The sequence below is a fragment of the Mirounga angustirostris genome, unplaced genomic scaffold, assembly GCF_029215605.1.
Source record: "Mirounga angustirostris isolate CCGP_5_RB_7025 unplaced genomic scaffold, mMirAng1.0.hap1 SCAF_10, whole genome shotgun sequence".
NCBI classification, from domain to species: domain Eukaryota; kingdom Metazoa; phylum Chordata; class Mammalia; order Carnivora; family Phocidae; genus Mirounga; species Mirounga angustirostris.
Window position 1 is genome coordinate 53,458,161 of NW_026991718.1, and position 19,715 is coordinate 53,477,875.

Consider the following 19,715-nt stretch of genomic DNA (forward strand, 5'->3'; position numbering starts at 1 on the left):
GCTCAGTTGGTTAAGCGTCTGTCTTCAGCTCAGGTCATGATCCCAGGGTCCTGGGATCGAATCCTACGTCCTGGACTCCTTGCTCAGTGGGGAGCCTGCTTTTTCTTCTGCCTGCTGCTCCCCCTCCTTGTGCACACGCTCTGTCTCTCTCTGATAGGTAGATAGATAGATAAATAAATAAATAAAATCTTAAAAAAAATAAAGAATTCCTGTTGTTCCACGTTCCACATCCTTGCTAGCAATTGGGGGTGTTGTAATTTATTTTTAAAGCTTTTATTTGCAGATTCTGCCATACATTTTTGTAGTGGTTCAAAGAAAAAAATTTAAGTGATCAAAGGAGATGTAGAAAATCTTAAATTTCTTTCTTTTTTCTTTTTTTTAAAGATTTTATTTATTTATTTAACTGACAGAGAGACAGCTAGAAAAAGAACACAAGTGGGGAAGTGGGAGAGGGAGAAGCAGGCTTCCCGCCAAGCAGGGAACCCGATGCGGGGCTCATGACCTGAGCTGAAGGTGGCTGCTTAACCGACTGAGTCACCCAGCTGCCCTGAAAATCTTAAATTTCTTAATGATAAAATTGGAATTGGGGCGCCTGGGTGGCTCAGTTGGTTGGGCGACTGCCTTCGGCTCAGGTCACGATCCTGGAGTCCCGGGATCGAGTCCCGCATCGGGCTCCCTGCTCGGCGGGGAGTCTGCTTCTCCCTCTGACCCTCCTGCCTCTCATGCTCTCTGTCTCTCATTCTCTCTCTCTCAAATAAATAAATAAAATCTTTAAAAAAAAAATGATAAAATTGGAATAGAGCTAGGATCTGCATCCCGAAAAACTAGCAAGTAGAATATTTCATTCAGGATGAGATCTGAGCTTTAATTTAAAATGCATCTTAAAATTCCTTAAATTTCCTGACTCATTGGAGAACATTTTCACTATATTCAATTTTTTACAAGACAAAGTATTGGAATCCTCTTTAAATATATATATTTTAAATCAGAGGTAAGTTACAAATGCTTGTTAATATGTGAGTTGGGAAGTACAATTGAATTTATTAGGTCTTTGTTTTTAATGCTATCTTTACCAGTTGTTTTAAATTTTATTGCTTTTATCAAGATAAAATGAATACTAGATTGTCATTTTCACGGCTGGAACTCAGGCTGTGTTTACTATCTTTTGTACTAGTATCTGTAATTAAAGCATAGATTATTCAATTTAAGGAAATGACTACAAATGAAAAAAGGGTTTTCTAATGATTCCTTTCTGATTAGTAATTTTTCTGTGTGTGCATGCATATTGTCATGCACGGTCCACGTGTGAAAGTCCGTGCATTTAGGCAATTAACACCCAAGCCCTTGCCACGGATGATCCAGCCTCGTGTTACCGCATTTGGGATCCATACAAGCAACTGGGGTGGGTCTCACTTTTTTGTTCACAAGGTTACTGAGGCTCCGAGAGGTTAGGTCTCGTCCCAGGTTACGCAGTTGCAGTAGTCCTCGCTTATCTGCAGTTTCGCTTTCGCAGATTCAGCTTCGGCGGGCAAGGCGGCGGGGAAGCCGCGGAACCTCCCGGCCAATCGTCAGAAGGTCAGTAGTAGCCTCACGCTGCGCGCTGCGTCTGAAGGCGTCGCCCTTCACGTCACTTCATCTCACGTAGGCGTTTTATTCTCTGGCGTTCGGAGGGGGGTAAGTACAATATATATATATGTTTTTTAAAGATTTATTTATTTATTTATTTGAGAGCGAGAGAATGAGAGAGAGCACATGAGAGGGGGGAGGGTCAGAGGGAGAAGCAGGCTCCCTGCTGAGCAGGGAGCCCGTTGCGGGACTCGATCCCGGGACTCTGGCGTCATGACCTGAGCTGGAGGCAGACGCTTAACCGACTGAGCCACCCAGGTGTCTAAACAGCAACTTTGTTTTTAAAGAAGCAAAACAATATTTTCCTTTTCATATTAAATCATAAAAAGGCAATCAATCAATGCAATCATAAAAACATCAATTGCTATTGAATTTAAAAAGTAGCTGGAAGTGGGCGCCTGGGTGGCTCAGTTGATTTTTTTTTAAGAGTATTTTCTGTTTTATTTTATTTTTTAAAGATTTTATTCATTTATTTGAGACAGAGAGAATGAGAGACAGAGAGCATGAGAGGGAGGAGGGTCAGAGGGAGAAGCAGACTCCCCGCCGAGCAGGGAGCCCGATGCGGGACTCGATCCAGGGACTCCGGGATCATGACCCGAGCCGAAGGCAGTCGCTTAACCAACTGAGCCACCCAGGCGCCCCAGGGCGCTCCTTTTCATTTTGCACTGGGTTCTGCAAATGATGTGGTTGGTCCTAATTGATACTCAATGTTTTTAAAAACAGAAAACGAACAATAAATTTGAAAAAAAATCTGTGGCTTATAATTAAATACATCCACATGGAAATTATAATGAAGATCCATTTTTTTTTAAGATTTTATTTATTTATTTGAGAGAGAGAATGAGATAGAGAGAGAGAGCATGAGAGGGGGGAGGGTCAGAGGGAGAAGCAGGCTCCTCGCTGAGCGGGGAGCCCGATGCGGGACTCGATCCCGGGACTCCAGGATCATGACCTGAGCCGAAGGCAGTCGCTTAACCGACTGAGCCACCCGGGCGCCCCAGTACAATATGTTTTGTGAGAGAGAGACCACATTCGTGCAACTTTTATTACAGTGCATTGTTAATAAGTGTTCTGTTTTATTACTAGTGTTGTTAATCTCTTACCCTAATTTGTACACAGAACTTTACAGAGTTTATGCGTAGCCGGCCTTACTGTCCGAGGATTGGGCATCCATTGGCGGTCTGGCATGTATCCCCCTAGTGATAAGGGGCCACTCTTGTAGTAGTGAGGCTAGGAAGTGAGTCCACTGGGGGACTGCACCTTCACCGCTGTGTTCGCCCTCAGCTTTGTTACCGGTTGAGGAACCTCATGCAGAGGAGGCTTGGGGGAGACAACCTGGCTCAGTCATGGATGCTGTTTGCTGATTGGCCAGATTTGCTCTGAATTTTCTTTTTTCTTTCTTTCTTTCTTTTTTTTTTTTTTTTAAAGATTTTATTTATTTATTTGACAGAGAGAGACACAGCAAGAGAGGGGAACACAAGCAGGGGGAGTGGGAGAGGGAGAAGCAGGCTTCCCGCGGAGCAGGGAGCCCAGTGCGGGGCTCGATCCCAGGACCCTGGGATCATGACCTGAGCTGAAGGCAGACGCTTAACGACTGAGCCACCCAGGCGCCCCCTGCTCTGAATTTTCGTTAAATTTGGAAACCAACTTTTAAGCATGATTTGGAGCTAACACATTTTTGACGTGTGCTGTGTGGATAGTGGCAGTGATGGGAAAATCATTCTGAATTTTTTTTTTTTTTAATGTAAGCGCTATACTTGAGATTTGGAGATCAAGTTGTGTGTCCTTCTGACTGAGCCAGCCAGGTGCCCCAATCACCTTGAATTTTCAACCAGGTCTGATCATTTGTCCTATAGCTCAGACCATTGTAAAACTATTCAAGAAGCCCACTACTGATATACCTGGCATAGTCCTCAAAAATAATTCTTTCCTTAAATTAATTTATTGATCCCCCCTCCTGGCCATGTAAAACATGCTCTTTATAGATATTAAAGAGAAATCTCCCCCCTCCCTGACCAAGAAATAATTGACTAACATTTAAAGTATTTTCTTTCAGCCTATTATCAATTTACATTCAGCTGCAAATAGTTTTTGCATCGTTTTTTATTTTATCACTTGATTATAAGAATTTTAATGAAACAGTTTAGTGTAATTGGTTTAAAAAAATAAAGATGCAGTTGGTTGAGATAAACAGGTGTTTATTGAGTGCCTACTATAGGCTGATGCCCAACCAGCCCGACGCTAAATACCCCCACTCTTGCTTGAATTTACAAACTAGGTGAGGTTTCCCCTCAGTATTTATGCAGCATAATGGAACGCTTTATTATGTAACTACCCTCTTCAAAATTTGTCGCTTTTAATAATTTGGACTTTCATGTTTTGGATTTTCTTAAAGATGTGCTTTATGTCTCCTCCGCATTAGTTGTCATCATTGCATTTACTGATCAGAGCCACTGGGTGGCAGCAAAAGAACACAAAAGATTTTCTATTGTGCTTTTTGTGTACACAAAAATGAAGTGAAAGCTATTTGAATTTCATGGGTGATGGGCAGAAAAATATAGTGATTAAAGCTTGACATGTAACTAAAACAGACTAGACACCAACACATCTCATCACTAAATGTATGTTACTATGGGTAAAAAATTAAATATGTGCTTTATTGTTACCAAAGCCGTATTGTAAAATTCTCCTTTCAGTTTCTTTTAGTCATGAACATATCTTTCAAGATTCCTATGCAATTACTTTTCTGTTCATAAAGGTGAAGAGAAAAACCCAAGCCAGATACTAAGAAAAACTTGTTTAGTAAGAAACTTGTGAACAGAGATTTCAAATGTCAAACAACAATGGAAGGAAGTCATTTTCTTGACAGTCTGTTTTAAAGAACATTCTTGGAAAAAAACTAACTGAATTTGGAGTTCTTGTTCATAGACAAGAGTTTGTTTTACCTTTTCTTTTTAAAAATCGCTTAGCAAGCAGATTTTTCAGTAATGGGAGTCTCTTTGAAGATTTTGTCCATTCCTATAAAGTTACAAATGTCTTAGTTCCAAGCTGAGTATACCTTACATATGATAGACAGCTCCAGCTAAAAATGTGAAATGGTCATGAGGCAGTGACAAGGTAACAAACACTTGTTTTATTTTTATTTTTTATACAAATATTTGAAATCTGTTTATTTGAAATCTGTTTAGGTGAAAATACAGTTTCTCCTTTCTCCCAAACGTTTTAAAACATAATGCTTTAAAAGATTCTTGTCTTTTAAATTTTAGACAAAAATATATTTAGTTTATCTGAAAGCTTCTGAATGAGTTATACAAAATATTAAGTGCAGAATGAAAAGTTTGCTTTTGTCCAGAGAGCTGAGTATTGAGCAAGACAGGGGATCCTTCCAGGGCTGATTCCCAGAGGGTTATGGAAGAACAGTGTTTATGTTTCTTCCCTTTGAGCTTCGGACCTTCCAGTTGTGCTTGGAGCCTGAACCCTTCTTGATTTTATTTCTTGTTGGCAACATTACCATTGCCTTTTGATGTATTTATGATATAGATCAGTGAACCTTATGTTATTTGACCCTTAGTGGAAATGAAGTTTAGGAAAAATAGGAAATTTTGTTCCCTGTAATGAGTATATGGCCACCAGAGTCTCAATGTTCACTTTTCTTTAACACTTCTCAAATGAGATGTTCCAGCAGTATTTATAGGTGCTGAAACCCAAATCTGAAACTATAGGTGATAACTCTCCTGGGCTTGGACTCTGGCCATCAGTGTCTGCTGTGAACCCAGAACAAGGACAGAGAAATAATTATTTTCACTATTTCCTCCCCTTGGAGCAGTTTTTTTTGGGGGTGGGGGGGGGAGTAGGAGTGGGGGAGGGAAAACATTTGTATTGTCCCAATGCAAGATAGATCTGTGTGAAATGTATTAGTTTCTTCTTTAGAAACTATGTAGAGTCACTATGATGAGAGAGTCATTTGCTATTTCTAGTAGTTTACAGTATTGGAGGGCAGGAGGGTTGTAAATCCTCTTGGGAAATTTCTGGAAAAGAAAGTTCTATACACTTCCTTAGTAATAATCCCCCGTAAGTTTCTTCTTATGGTTATCATTTAGTCACATGATTTTCATTTATTTGTATTGGCTGTCACTATATTAAGGGCAATTATGAATATAATGAAACAGTTTGTTTTGAAAGTAAGATGATAAATGTAAAGGCTAAAGCTAAATATAATTTGTAGTTTTGTTTACAGACTATAGAGACCTATCTTTCAGGTTTCAGGATTTGTTTTATTTCAGACTTATTATTTGTATGGCTATTTTACATTTTGTGGAATTTGGTATGGCAGTATTAAATCAGTGATTCTTTGGCGCCTGGGTGGCTCAGTTGGTTAAGCGACTGCCTTCGGCTCAGGTCATTGATCCTGGAGTCCCAGGATCGAGTCCCGCATCGGGCTCCCTGCTCGGCGGGGAGTCTGCTTCTCCCTCTGACCCTCCCCCCTCTCCTGCTCTCTCTCTCTCATTCTCTCTCTCAAATTAAAAAATAAATAAATAAATAAATAAATAAATAAATAAATCAGTGATTCTTAAAATATACCTTGAGGTAAATATCTCAATAGAATATTTTTTGGTATGAATTATAGAACATCAAAAAGACTATTGTAACACAGCTTCAATTGTTTGATTCTGTCAGTGACAATTGACTTTGAATAAATCACTAAAATTATGCATATAAGTCTCCATGTATAAAGTGGGCACAGCATGCCCATTTTTTTCTCATCAACTATACAAATTTAAATGAAAAGGATTCAGGTTTTTGGAAGAAAATGCTATTTAAAATGTTACACGGGTAGTACTAAAATTATGATGTTTTCCAACAAAACTGGACAGATTTGATAGGAAGTTTCTCTTCTAGTCTGTTCTTTATTTTCTTTGTACCAAGTAAGGTTTCTAAGTGAATAGTTGAAGAGGTCATTTGGGGAAGTTAGTGCTCTCAGACTTTGTGCTTGCAAGGTTCTTTGCTTGAAACCTGACCCTGGAGTCTTATGTACTCTGGAGACATAAGGTTTTGCTAGGTTGTTTGAGAATATGGGCCAATCCTTAGAGTCAGGCAATGAAAAATTTCTAACAAAGGAAAGGGCATTATATTATATGAGTGTCGGTCCTTCTTTAATTCATTTGGAGAAAGAAGGCCAAACCACAAGGAATAGATTTTCTCTGTATTTGTTACAAATGAAAATTGTTCCTCTTGACTTCAGAGCAATGTCTGGAGCAGTGACCCTCAGCTCTGGCTCCTCATGGGGATCATTCTTGCAGCTTTAAAAAAAAAAAAAATTCCCCACCCTAGACTCAGGCCCCATCATAGAACAAATCAGGCTTTCTGGGCATGGGGTCCAGGCATTAGTATTGTTTGAAGCTCCTTAGGATGTATCATGACCATGCAAGGTTGAGAAGCACTGATCCAGAGACTGTAGTGAAAAGCAATAATTTTGAAAAAGTCTTAAACAAGAGGACAGTCTTCAACATCCATTACTTTGTTCCTGCTTTTATTATCTCACTTTTCTAGGCAAACCTATAATTTGAAGACCGACAAAAATAAGATGTGCTCAAAGTCAGCACATCTTGTCAGTTAACCATGGTCCTTCCTGGGACAGTTCTGATTTGGCTGTGCCACTGTGAGGGATGGAGTGATTCCTTCCAGCCTATCCATTCACTATGCCGTTAAAAGGAGCTTAAAAATGAACATAAGAGTCATCTGAGTCCGGGAAAATATCTGAGGGTTTCAGAGGGGAGGGGTGTGGGGGGATGGGATAACAGGGTGATGGGTACTAAGGAGGGCATGTGTGGTGATGAGCATCAGGTGTTATATGCAACTAATGAATCATTGAACTCTACATCAAAAACTATGATGTACTATACAGTGGCTAATTTAAACATAAAAAAAAAAAAGTTACTTTCCTTCAAAAAAAAAAAAAAGATTCATCTGAGCCATCTTAGATACTGCTAAAGTTCTTAGATATTGACACAAAATAAAATAAATATTTTACCCAACTTGAACCTGAACCCACTTAGTAATTGCCACAGGTTTTAACAAATTGGTGGTTTTTCTATTCTGAAATGATCAAAAAAAAAAAAAAAGAGGAAAATAAACCTTACTCAAAACATTCAAATAATGATATTAAATCATTTGTACATACACACAAACAAAGACACATTCACAAGATAACTGTTGTAGAATCTAGTCTCTCTATTTCATTATGTGGACCTGGGAGATAGAGATTCTGGACTTGAGTTGGCTCTGGCTAGCTGGGACCTTAAACATTTCTTTTATTCTTGCTTAACTTCAGTTTCCTTATTTATAAAAGGGGGTTGCATCTATGATTCTGGCAAGCCAGAGATCTTATTAGCTACTTTTACAATCCTTATCTACTTCTGAAATCAACCCTGCTGTAGAGATTTGAAGTTCCAGTTAGCTATAGACTTGCTTTAGAAAAATTCCCACCACAGGTGATAATTTTTGCTGGGTAAGTAGAAAAGAATGTTGATGTCATTTACTACCAATTGCATTTGTCCCTTTTTATGAGGAAGATAATGCAGACATTGGATTAAATTTCAAGGCTGTCTTAGACACATTACACAGAGAACTGGGAAATATTCTTTTCACTGATTATATTATAGACACTAATGTTTAATATGACACATAAATCAGTAAAGTACATGAGCAAGAGTCTGACATACTTTAAAAAAGAATGTAGCAATATACTTATATATTTGATATATAGTTGGTACTCAACAAATATTTGTTAAATGTGGGTGAATTTGGAAGGTTGAAAAGCAGTTTCTCAGTCGCAAATGCTAATTTGAAGAGGTTTTAAAAAATTAGTGTTTTTTGGTTATAAAATATGTTTTTGATTTGGATTTTCTTAAATGGTTAAAATTTGAGTACAGTGAAATGGGCAAACATCATGGGGCAGAAATGGCAATTTTTAATTAGTGCTTGGGCTAATAACTTATGTAATCATTTTGAAAAGTTTACAAAAGTTACAGCAAGCTTTGGAATATTTTTAACCTATTTTATTAAAACTATAATCTCAATGGACAACTCCAAGTTTGTTTTTCCTATGGGGTGTATATCTAGTTATTCCTATGGTTATATCAACTATGATAAACTTTGTGGCTATGAAGCACAGTTTTATTAAGATTTTGAAGAAAGTGGAAGTCACATTAATATTCTGATACAACCATTTGTTTAAATTAGTACTTTTAGGGGCGCCTTGGTGGCTCAGTCATTAAGCGTCTGCCTTCGGCTCAGGTCATGATCCCAGGGTTCTGGGATCGAGCCCCACATCGGGCTCCCTGCTCAGCGGGAAGCCTGCTTCTCCCTCTCCCACTCCCCCTGCTTGTGTTCCCTCTCTCGCTATGTCTCTCTCTGTCAAATAAATAAATAAAATCTTTAAAAAAAAAATTAGTACTTTTAAACGACATTATTTTGGTCAAGTGAGTAGGTAGTTGTTTTAGATTAAATAATTATAAATTGAGGAACCACTTGGGAATAGGAGAAATTAGAAAGCTTCTTGTTTTCCTAGCTCCTCTTATTTAAGATTAAAAAGAAGAGGAAATTATGTTTAAGTGTCTTCTGTTTTAGTAATGGTGGACAGAGTCATTTGGACTGACCTTCCTGCTGAGTCCAACTTGAAAAGCTGGACCCAAACCAGCAAACAAACAGACAAAAACTGTGTTAAGATCCCAGAAAGTGAACAAAATAGCAAAGAATTCCAGTGCCAGAATCTAGAGAGAAGGCAAGACTCAGAGGGTGGTCTTGGAGCTGAGTCTACTTTTCTCCCATTTCCTGGAGATAGGAGGCTGAGAGGTCATGTGGTCAGGCAGTAGTTTTGATGCCCTGTGAAGCTAATGTAGCAGTGATTGGTGTCCAAGGCCCATCAGGGTTGAGAAAGAGTTCTAGTGCCTCCTTGTCCTCCATTGATTTGGGACTATAAAGGGTTGCACTCTAGGAACAGAAAAAGGTAAATGGGAAGTTGATCCAAGGTTCTAGTATTCCTAGGCATCCAGTGAAGAAAATATAAATCCCTCCTGGAGAAGCAATATCATTATCCAGTGCCTCAAATTACTTCTAAAAGGAATTTTGCAAAAACAATATTTAGGGCATAATAAAAAATATACAGACAGGAGACATGAATGAAAGCCAACAGAAACAACACTATGGAAATAGACTCACAAGGGCGCCAGATGTTAGAATTTTCAGATATAGAATTCAAAATAAACATATGTACTTTGGTGAAGGTGGTAAAGGACAAGATGGAGAAATTTGGCAAGTGTGGAAACTATACGAAAAAAGACCAAATAGAAAATCTGGAACAGAAAATTAATGATGAATTTGGAAGATCTCAGTAGTTGAGTGTGACAGCAGATTGACACAGCTGATGAGAAAATTAGTGAGCTGCCTGATGGGTTAAAGACAATCTCTAGAGTGAAATTCATAGAAACAAAAAGAATGGAAAATCAGAATAGAGGATAGAAGACATGGAAGATGAAGTGAAAAGCTCCAACTTACAAGTAATTATAGTTCCATAAGGAGAGAAGAAAGAGGATGGAATAGAAGCAAATCTGAATAAACTAAATATAAGAATTTTCCATAGCTGATGGAATGCATCAACCCACAAAGATTGCCTACAAATCTGAAACAAGATAATATAAAGAAAGGCACATTATGGTCATATCACTGAAACCAAACATTAAAAAAAAAAAAAAAAGAAAGCCAGGGGTGCCTGGGTGGCTCAGTCGTTAAGTGTCTGCCTTTGACTCAAGTCATGATCCCAGGGTCCTGGGATCGAGCCCCGCATCGGGCTCCCTGCTTGGCAGGAAGCCTTCTTCTCCCTCTCCCACTCCCCCTGCTGTGTTCCCTCTCTCACTGTGTCTCTCTCTGTCAAATAAATAAATAAAATCTTAAAAAAAAAAAAAAAGCCAGATTTTAAAAAGATACATTGCCTTCAAAGAAGCAACAATTAAACTGATAGCTGACAGAAATAATGGAAACTAGAAGACAATAGAATATATTTTAAAGTGCTGGAAAAAAGACAATTACTGACCTAGAATTCTAAGCCTTTTGAAAAGATCACCCAAGAATAAAAATAAAGAGATTTTAGGCAAGGACTAAATTTAGAGAATTTGTCAGCTGATTCATGCAAAAAGAAATTCTAAAGGGTTTCTTTTAGGCAGAAAAAAATTAATTCAGATGGAAATTTGGGAAGAATGAAGACTGTTCCTCCCAAAAGAAAGTATATTGGTAAAATAAATATTAATTATTTATTATATTTTAGAATATTAATATTTTTAGATTATTGTATTAGTTATATTATAATATATTTTAGAATATTAAGTGTATAAAACAATAATAAAAATGTCTTGTGGGGTTATAAATAAATAAATAAAACAAACCATATAAAATACATGACAAAATGGCATATAAGTTGTTAAGGGAAGATATATGGAATTAAAGTATTCTAAGGTATTTTGTCCAACAGAGGGTAAAAGCAGCAATTAGTATTAGATTTTGGTAAGTCAAAGGATGCAGGTTGCTATCTAGAGTCACACTAAAAGAGTATATAACTTCTGAACTAATGGGCAAGGAGTTGGAATAATAAAAAATATTTTAAAAAATCAAATCTGAAAGGTAGGGAAGAAGAAAAAAAGAACCACAGAACAGGCAGGACAAGGAAAGAGAACTTAGTAAGATAGTAGACTTAATGTAAAAGAATTGGTCGTTACATCAAATATAAATGGACTAAAATTATCAATTGTATAAAAATATCAAGAGATACATCTAAAGCAAAAGGATATAGAAGAGTTAAAAGTAAAAGAATGATAAAGTGTTTGATGTACCAGAAGGATGTAACAATTCTCATTTTGTATGTGATAACATAGTATCAAATATATAGAGCAAAAATCGACAGATTAAAAGTAATAGAGAAACTGACACTCTTAGTTACTGATGTTAACATACCTTTGTCAGTAATTGACAGAATAAGCAGAAAAACAAGTAGAAATTTTGAGTAACGTAATTAATAAACTTGACCTAATTGACATATAGAATACTGTACTGAATATCCATAGCTTTCTTCTCAAATGCACATGGAACATTTTTTTTAAAATTGATTATAGACCATAATGCATATTTCAAATACTTGAAATTAAACAGAATCCATTCTCTGATCACAACATAAACTTGAAAGGTAACTAGATAATTAACTAGAGAAAGATTAGTAGAAATTTCCCATATATTTGAAAATTAAGAATTACACTTCTAAATAATCCATGAGCCAAGGAAGAAATCATAGTGAAAATCAGAATATATTCCGAACTGAATGAAGATATGATATAATGTATGGAATGCAGCTAACTTAATACATAGAAGGAAACTTGTAATCTCATGTGTTTATATTAAAAAAAGAAAGTCTGAGCCAGTAATCTAAGCTGTTACCCCAAGAAGCTGGAAAAAAAGAGCAAATTATACCCAGAGAAGAAGAAGAAAAAAAGAGATAATAAAGAGTAGAAATCTTTGAAATAGGAAACAGATGTATAATAGAGAAAATCAATGAAATAAATTCATAAAATCTTTAGCAATAAAGACCAAAGAAAACATAGGTAAGGTACAGATAACCAATGCCAGGAATGGAAAAGGGGACATTACCATGGGTCCTCTCAGTAGATGTAGAATAAGCATTTGATGAAATTCAGCATCCATTCATGATAAAATCTGTGGGTAAACTAGGGATAGATGGGAACATCCTCAGTCTGAAAGAGTAATTATTAAAAGTCTGCTGCAAACATTATACTTTCCTTTTGAGTTTGGGAAAAATGTAAGAAAAAAGTAAAAGTTATCAGGACTGAAAAGAAAAACTACCTTTATTTGAAGATGGTAGGATTATGCACATAGTAAATTTTGAAGAATCTACAGCTAACTATATTTCATAAATCACTTAAAAATACCATTTATCTAGGAATAAATGCAGAGAACTCACTGCAAGTCCTGTTGTGGACTGAAGGTTTGTGTCCACCCACCCCCTCCCCTGCCAAACTCATGGTGAAATCCTAGCACTCCCCATCCCGTGGCTATATTTGGAGATGGGCCTCTAAGGAAGTAATTAAGGTTAAATGAAGTCATATGGGTGGAGCCCTGACCCAATAGGATTAGTGTCCTTATAAGAAAAGACACAAGGGAGCTCTCTTGCTACTTGCTCTCTCTGTTCTTTGTCAGAGGAGAGGCTATGTGAGGACAAAGTGGTTGTCTGCAAGCCAGGGAGAGATTCTCACCAGGAACCGAGTTGGCTACACCTTGATCTTGGACTTCTAACCTTCAGAACTGTGAAAATACAAATTTCTGTTGTGAAGGTACCCAGTCTGTGGTATTTCATTATGGCAGCCCCTGCTGCATAATACAGCCTCTCTTCAGAAAACTATAAAAAATTATTGAGAGCCATTAGGGTAGACTTAAATAAATGGAGTAGTATAGCAGTTCATGGTTTGGAAGTTAATAATTCTCTTCAAAGTGATCTACAAAAGTACTTCTCAAACTTTACTATGCACACAAATTATCAAGGGACCTTGTTTAATGAGGTTTCTGATTGAGGGGGTCTAGCATGTGGCTGAGATTCAGCATTTCTAACAAGCTGGTAGGTGATGCTGATGCTGCTGGTCACTGAACCACACTGACTACCAAAGATGTGTAGATCCATTGAAATTCCACTCATGTCCAAGCAGTCTCCCCTTTCCTTCTCCATTCTATCAGCTAGTGAAATAACTTCTGCAGTTCTCAGCATCTGGTCTACTTCATTTCCTCTATTATCCCCTCTCCCTTCTGCAGTGGATTATTTGAAGTAAAATTAGAGAGTGTATCATGTCATCTGTAAATATTTGGCAGAAATTTTTTTAAAGCATAACTATCATGTAGTTATCATATCTAAAAAAAACTGATGCTACTTCTCAAAATCATCAAATATACAGAAAGTTTTCAAATCTCTTGTTTTCTCATAATTTTTCAAGAAACTGATAAACAGTTTCTCTTTTCCTCCATGATGTGGTTTAATCTGTTCCTCTGTAAAATAGTAATTGATCTAGATGAAGCTTGATGAGACTGGGCTGGGCTTCGACTTTATTTTTGCAGGAACACTTCATAGGTGGTCGTGTATCTGTCCTGTGGCACCCAACAGAAGACACATGACATCTGTTTCTATTTTCATGACATTAAGATTGATCAGTTGTTCACCTTCTGGTTTTAGCAGCCATTGGTGTTAACTGCCCACATACATTATTTCATTAGGGGTTGCAAAATGGTGATATTCTAAGTTTATTATTTCTTATTTATTAGGTGGAATTCCTCTTTTCCTAAAGAGGATTTTCTCTCATCAACTATTGTTACCCTGAGGTATAATTTGTATAGAAAGGCAGAAGTACTTGATTCCTTTCCTTTGTTTGTCAACCTTTAGAATAATGAGTTGATTCTCTAGCATTTTTTTTTTTTTTAAATGTCTACTTGCCCTGAAACACAATGTTTCTTTATGTTTATTTGTTTATTTATTTATTTGAGAGAGAGAGAGAGAGCATGAGAGGGGGAGGGTCAGAGGGAGAAGCAGACTCCCTGCCGAGCAGGGAGCCCGATGCGGGACTCGATCCAAGGACTCCAGGATCATGACCTGAGCCGAAGGCAGTTGCCCAACCAACTGAGCCACCCAGGCGCCCCGATTCTCTAGCATTTTTAAGAGGCAACTCATTTATTAAAAAGTATCATTATCAACTCTGGATCTTTTACTTCTACTGTGTTTCAGGTTTTTTGGTAAGTATTATTCTTTTTGATGTTCCAGTTGTTCCATCTTTGGCCAGTGGGAATCTTTTCAGGTTTTCTGTTGCATACTTTTGACATTGACCCCAGTAAGTCTGCAGCTTCAGCCCAGTTCGCTGCTTAGCGTTTATATTCTTTTCCGGTCCACAGAGATTTTTTTTGGTTTTGAGCCCAAGTTTTACTTTTGTTTTTATGTTTTTCTTTATCATTGCTTTCTTTATGGAGCAGGGTGGTAAATCAAAGCATCACCTCCCTGTACTACCTTGAGTAAAAAGTCCAAAAGAAGTTTTGAAATGATCATCCATTCATAAGATTCCTTAAACAAATACACTAAAATTTCAGTGCATTGATGACATAGGACAAGTATCAAGATCATGAGATCATAAGGAGATAAAAGGTCCAGAAAGGGTCAGGCTGAAGACTTGGGGTCTTGAACACAGTGTAAGGAGGAGGACCCAGATATCAGAATTCCATGTTTGCTGTGTACATTTTGCTCCAGGTCACCTATAGAAAAATGTTTGTCATTCATTCTAGAATGTGAATTTTAGCCACTCTCAACAAGTTCTATTTTGCCTTCTTTAAGTTTTAGCTTAAAGGACTCTTTCCGGTAATATTTATCCATAGATTCTTGGATGAGGTAACCCATATATCTGGTGTTAGGAATAAGCAAAAGCAGAGGAACTGTCCTCTGAGGCTTATTTTTGTTGGAATGTGCTTTTTACTCTGAAGTGACATAGGTGATATTTTAAGTTCTTGAGTTGATACTGTAGAAATAATCTACTGATGTTCTACTTTTTAAGAACCTCCTTATTTAGTTTTCATTAATTATTGAATAGCTAATATTTCAAAAACATGGGTGTTTCTAGTTAGAATGAAACATATTTTATGCTGAATGAAAGTGTCTGAAATGTTTATTAATTTAAAAAGACGTGTGTGTGTGTGTGTGTGTGTGTGCGTAAAGTATTGTTTTGGGTTTTACTAATATCACCCTTATCTGGCATCACAAAAATCTCTGCACTTTCTCCTTCCCAAATGTTTATGATTGGCCTTTTAAATTAGAGCTAAGTAGCAAATAAATGAATATATACATTGATAAATAATTATTATTTTCTGAGGTACTTTTGAAATCTGAAAATTTTCTTTAAACTATTTTTTATTAAGTTTAGAATAACTGATGACTGTCTTTTGGTAGGAAAGATGCTATAATTAATCATAGACTATTACTAAATTTTTCTGAATAGTATTATAATTTAAATTAGTTCACCTTGTGTTAATTAATGCAATTGAAACAAGTTCAGTTTCCTTTATGAGTATTAGTGGAGGTTCAGACTACTGGGCATTAAAAAATAATGTGAGAAAAAAGATGACAAAGTATTTGATGGTTGATAAGGCTTAGAGTTCCTAGTTATGTTGTATATGAATCCACAAAACACCAGACTTTGGAAAGTGAGATCTCCTCAAATGGACTGGGTAGCTTTTTTTTTTTTTTTTTTCAAGATTTTATTTATTTATTTATTTGAGAGAGAGAGCGAGCACAAGAGGGGGGAGCGGGAGAGGGAGAAGCAGACTCCCTGCTGAGCAGGGAGCCCGATGCGGGACTCGATCCCGGGACTCCAGGATCATGACCTGAGCCGAAGGCAGTTGCTTAACCAACTGAGCCACCCAGGCGCCCTGGACTGGGTAGCTTTAATGCTCCAATGATGACTGAAATCAGTTAATTTCCCTGTAACATTCTTGTCTCTGCTTGAGTTACTTTAGCTAGTACATTTTTTAAAAAATTGAAACTTGAGTAATACTTTTTATAAGTTTGAATTTTCAAATTTTATAGACAGGTGATCCAAAGCCAGGCATGAACGTTAGTCAACCAGCACCTCTGCTTTGGCTTCCTCATCCGGTCGAGTCCAGGAGCTTGCTGCAGTCACTAGGAATATGACTAAGAAGACCCTCCGATTTGGAGCTTTGTGGCGCATGAGATGACAGGTCTGCAATGATGGTGCTACCAACACTGCAAGGTAGATCACCTCTATCTCATGTTGGGTGAAATATGATTTTGAATTGCCTTGCTCACATTGGGAACAGCTTAACTGAAATCAAGAGCTACATATAATCCTATCATTTAATTACACTTTTTGCATTCCCCTCTGGTATTGTAGGTTGTAAGTGTTTTATTCTCGCTACAGATGTAATAAATCCTCATTGTAAATATTCAAACGTGAGAGAAATACAATGTAGGAAAGGAGCACACCCAGCAATCCCACTCTAGTAGATACATACTTACACTTAAGCCTATCAGTTTCATGCACACCAGCCTGCCTTTCAACTGTCAGCACCTGAGAGTCTTCTCATGAGGATTTTGCTTGAGGGCTCACTGTACCTGTGGTTGGGCCAACTGGAAATGCTGAGGAATCAGTTGCCCTTGGGAGCCCTCAACCGTGACTGACAGGATGTGTGAATAAATAGCTCTGCTTCCTTGCCTCTCAGTTGGGATAACTGAAGACAGTGTACTAGGTTTCTCTCAGCATTCCTTGGTGGGATTAAGCTTCTGTCGTCTACAGTGGTAACTGGCTTGATAACATCACCCCCTAATGGCTTCCTCCCCTTCTTATCTTCTCTACTCCCCTACTGAGTTTTCCTGGGATTACTCCTAAGTAAACCACTTGTACTTGCCCTTTCTGGGAGGACCTAACTTAAGATACTCATCTTCCAGGGATGGTGCCATGACTTCAAATTCTCATTCTTTTCATGTGGATGTGAAGAATCAATGCTGTTCTAGAGGCTTTCTCGAGTGCTGTTAGGGTAGAAATTTAGCCAGAGATTCTCCTGTTCATAGGAGAACCTGTTAACCCTCCTGTTCATAGAAACTGAGTCTTTGGGAGTGGAGTTGTCCCTCTGGGCTGTCATTTATCAGGGTTTCTCCAACATGGCACCATTGACATTTGGAGCTGGATAATACTTTGTTGTGGAGGCTGGCTTGAGCTTTGTTGAATGTTTAGCAGCATCCTTGTTTTCTATCCACTAGATGTCAGGAGCATCCCTCACCCCAGTTGGGACAACCAAAAACGTCTTTGAACATTGCCAAATGTTGCCGGGAGCCAAAGTTGCCCCCAGTTGAGAACCATTGAGTTATATCAAGTGCATATGGGTCAAATATGGCAAGTTTGTTTGGTGTACTTGAAGGCTTTCTGATCACCTAACGGGGAGGAAAACACAGATTGAAGATGATCTGAAAAAATCTTTAGATTTACCCTTTAGTGTTAGAGTTACCTCCTCCCAATAAAGTAAGAATAAAAGGAATATATTAGAAGAATTCTTGTATGGTAATGAGGGTTCACTGGTGGTGGTACTTAGCCCGAGAAAAGCTAGTATCTTTAGAGAAAGTGGTAGCTGTGTAGTGTCCTGATGTAACCTGGGAAACTGCCACTGAGTTTCTTCAAAAAGAGGGACCCCATGAAGACCTGGGTCCTGGATTGAACAATACAAGTTGCAAATTGAGTAAAGGGTCTTAAGCTATATAGTTATGCCTTTATGTTCAAGCATGTGGGTTCAAACCTCCCTGGGAAGGGAAGGGAACAAACTACTGTCAAGCATAGCTGTGGCAACAGCCTAGTCTCCCATAAAGAACAAGAAGATTAAGTGCTTGGGGTGTCTAAGAAACAGCTGGGCATGGCATGGCGTCCTTCTGAGAAATAGTATTGACTAGGAGGAGCACAATAAACCTGCATCCCGGGGCAAGCCTAGGTGGAGGGGCAAAGATCTGGGAATACAGCAAGCAGCAGGAATTCCCTGGGGATTGCCTCCAGTGTTGTGCAGGTGGATAAAAAGCATTTGATGTTTCTACCTGCTATGCTTCCAGTTTGGTGCAGTGGGAAACTCCAACCCAGACGCAGACAGGAAACCAAGAATTCTTTGCACAAACAAGAGTCAATCAAATTATTTCTTAGAGCAACATAAGGGTGGGAATTGAACAAGTGTTTGACATACTTTGTTTTCACACCAGGTGTCAGAGATAAGATAAGACTGTCCAAAGTCTGAGAGAATGCTGGGGGAAAAAGGGGATTGATTATCATCTAGTTGATAGTTTAGAATTCCAACCCCTCCCACCATTCTAATTCTAGTTCTCAAAAGCTTGACAGTTCCTTTTATACACCCTGGGAACATATTCTAAACTTGTCTGAGCTGTACTTTTACTTACCTAAAATATAACGAGATATCACTTCTACTTTTCAAAGTGACTCCACCTTTTCCTGTGTTGAAAACTATAGTGGCTGATTTTATCCTCAACTTGGAATCTTGGGGGAAGGTATAGGTGTTACTGGAATGTCAGTCTTGTATAACATTTTTGGACTGTTAAGCTACTACAGCTTCTGTTTCATGGTCTACATCAATGATTCTCAGAGTGTAGTTCCAAAACCAGCAGCATCACCATCATCGGGAAACTAGTCAGAAATGTAAATTCTTAGGTCCATCCCAGAGCTGCTGAATCATAAACTCTGGAGGTGGGGCCCAGTAATCTCGGTTTTAACAAGCTCTCCAGGGGATTCTGGTTTACAGTCAAGTTTGAGAACCACTGGTCCATGTTATGGGGGAAAAGACAAGGCCCTGAGAAAGACTGCCCCTCCCAGTAATTCTGACCTCTGTGTAACACCTATGACGTGGATAAAGGGAATGTGGGATCCTGGGACCAGAGAGCAAGGCCTGGTTATCTTCCAATAAAACACAACAAATTCCCTTGTTGGAAGTGCCATTGCAACCCCCTGCCAAACACAGCTCTGGGTGAACAGTGGTGCTGGCTTATGGAAACCCTTCCTCTGCTCACTTCCTAAAACAAATAATAATAAGAAAAATGGTCATCTTTAATGAGTTCTAGTGACATGCCTGGTACTGTGGTAGATTAGTCCTGTGTGTGTAAACTGCGTGGAGTCCTCACAGCTCTTTGTGGTAGGCACTTGCTATGCCCTGAATGTTCGTGTCTCCTCCGAATTTGTATGTTGAATCTGTAACCAAACACAAGGGGTTTGCCACTTGGAGTGTATCAAATTGAACACAACCCAAGGAAATGTTGAAAGCAAAGAACTTTTCATTACTTGTCATAAGTGAAGAGATAGGGAGATAGCTCTCAAAGCACTGTTTCCCTGAGAGGATAGTATAGGCAGCTTTTATTCAGTGCATTAAGGGGTGGGGCAGGGAGCTTGCTTAGGCGCTTGGGTTCAGTTGTGCATGCCTAGCATGTCAGCATGTTAGTGCATACA

At 38.2% G+C, this 19,715-nt stretch overlaps 1 long non-coding RNA gene across 1 annotated transcript in view; it reads left to right on the forward strand.

The window, feature by feature from the left end:
- Nucleotides 1-1,517: 1,517 nt before the first annotated feature.
- Nucleotides 1,518-19,715, forward strand: part of LOC129046118 (uncharacterized) — a 95,579-nt gene continuing 77,381 nt past the window's right edge. Inside the window, exons 1-2 of the long non-coding RNA XR_008506883.1 lie at nt 1,518-1,674; nt 16,295-16,478. This is a non-coding gene — a long non-coding RNA (uncharacterized LOC129046118). The remainder of the gene's footprint in view (nt 1,675-16,294; nt 16,479-19,715) is intronic.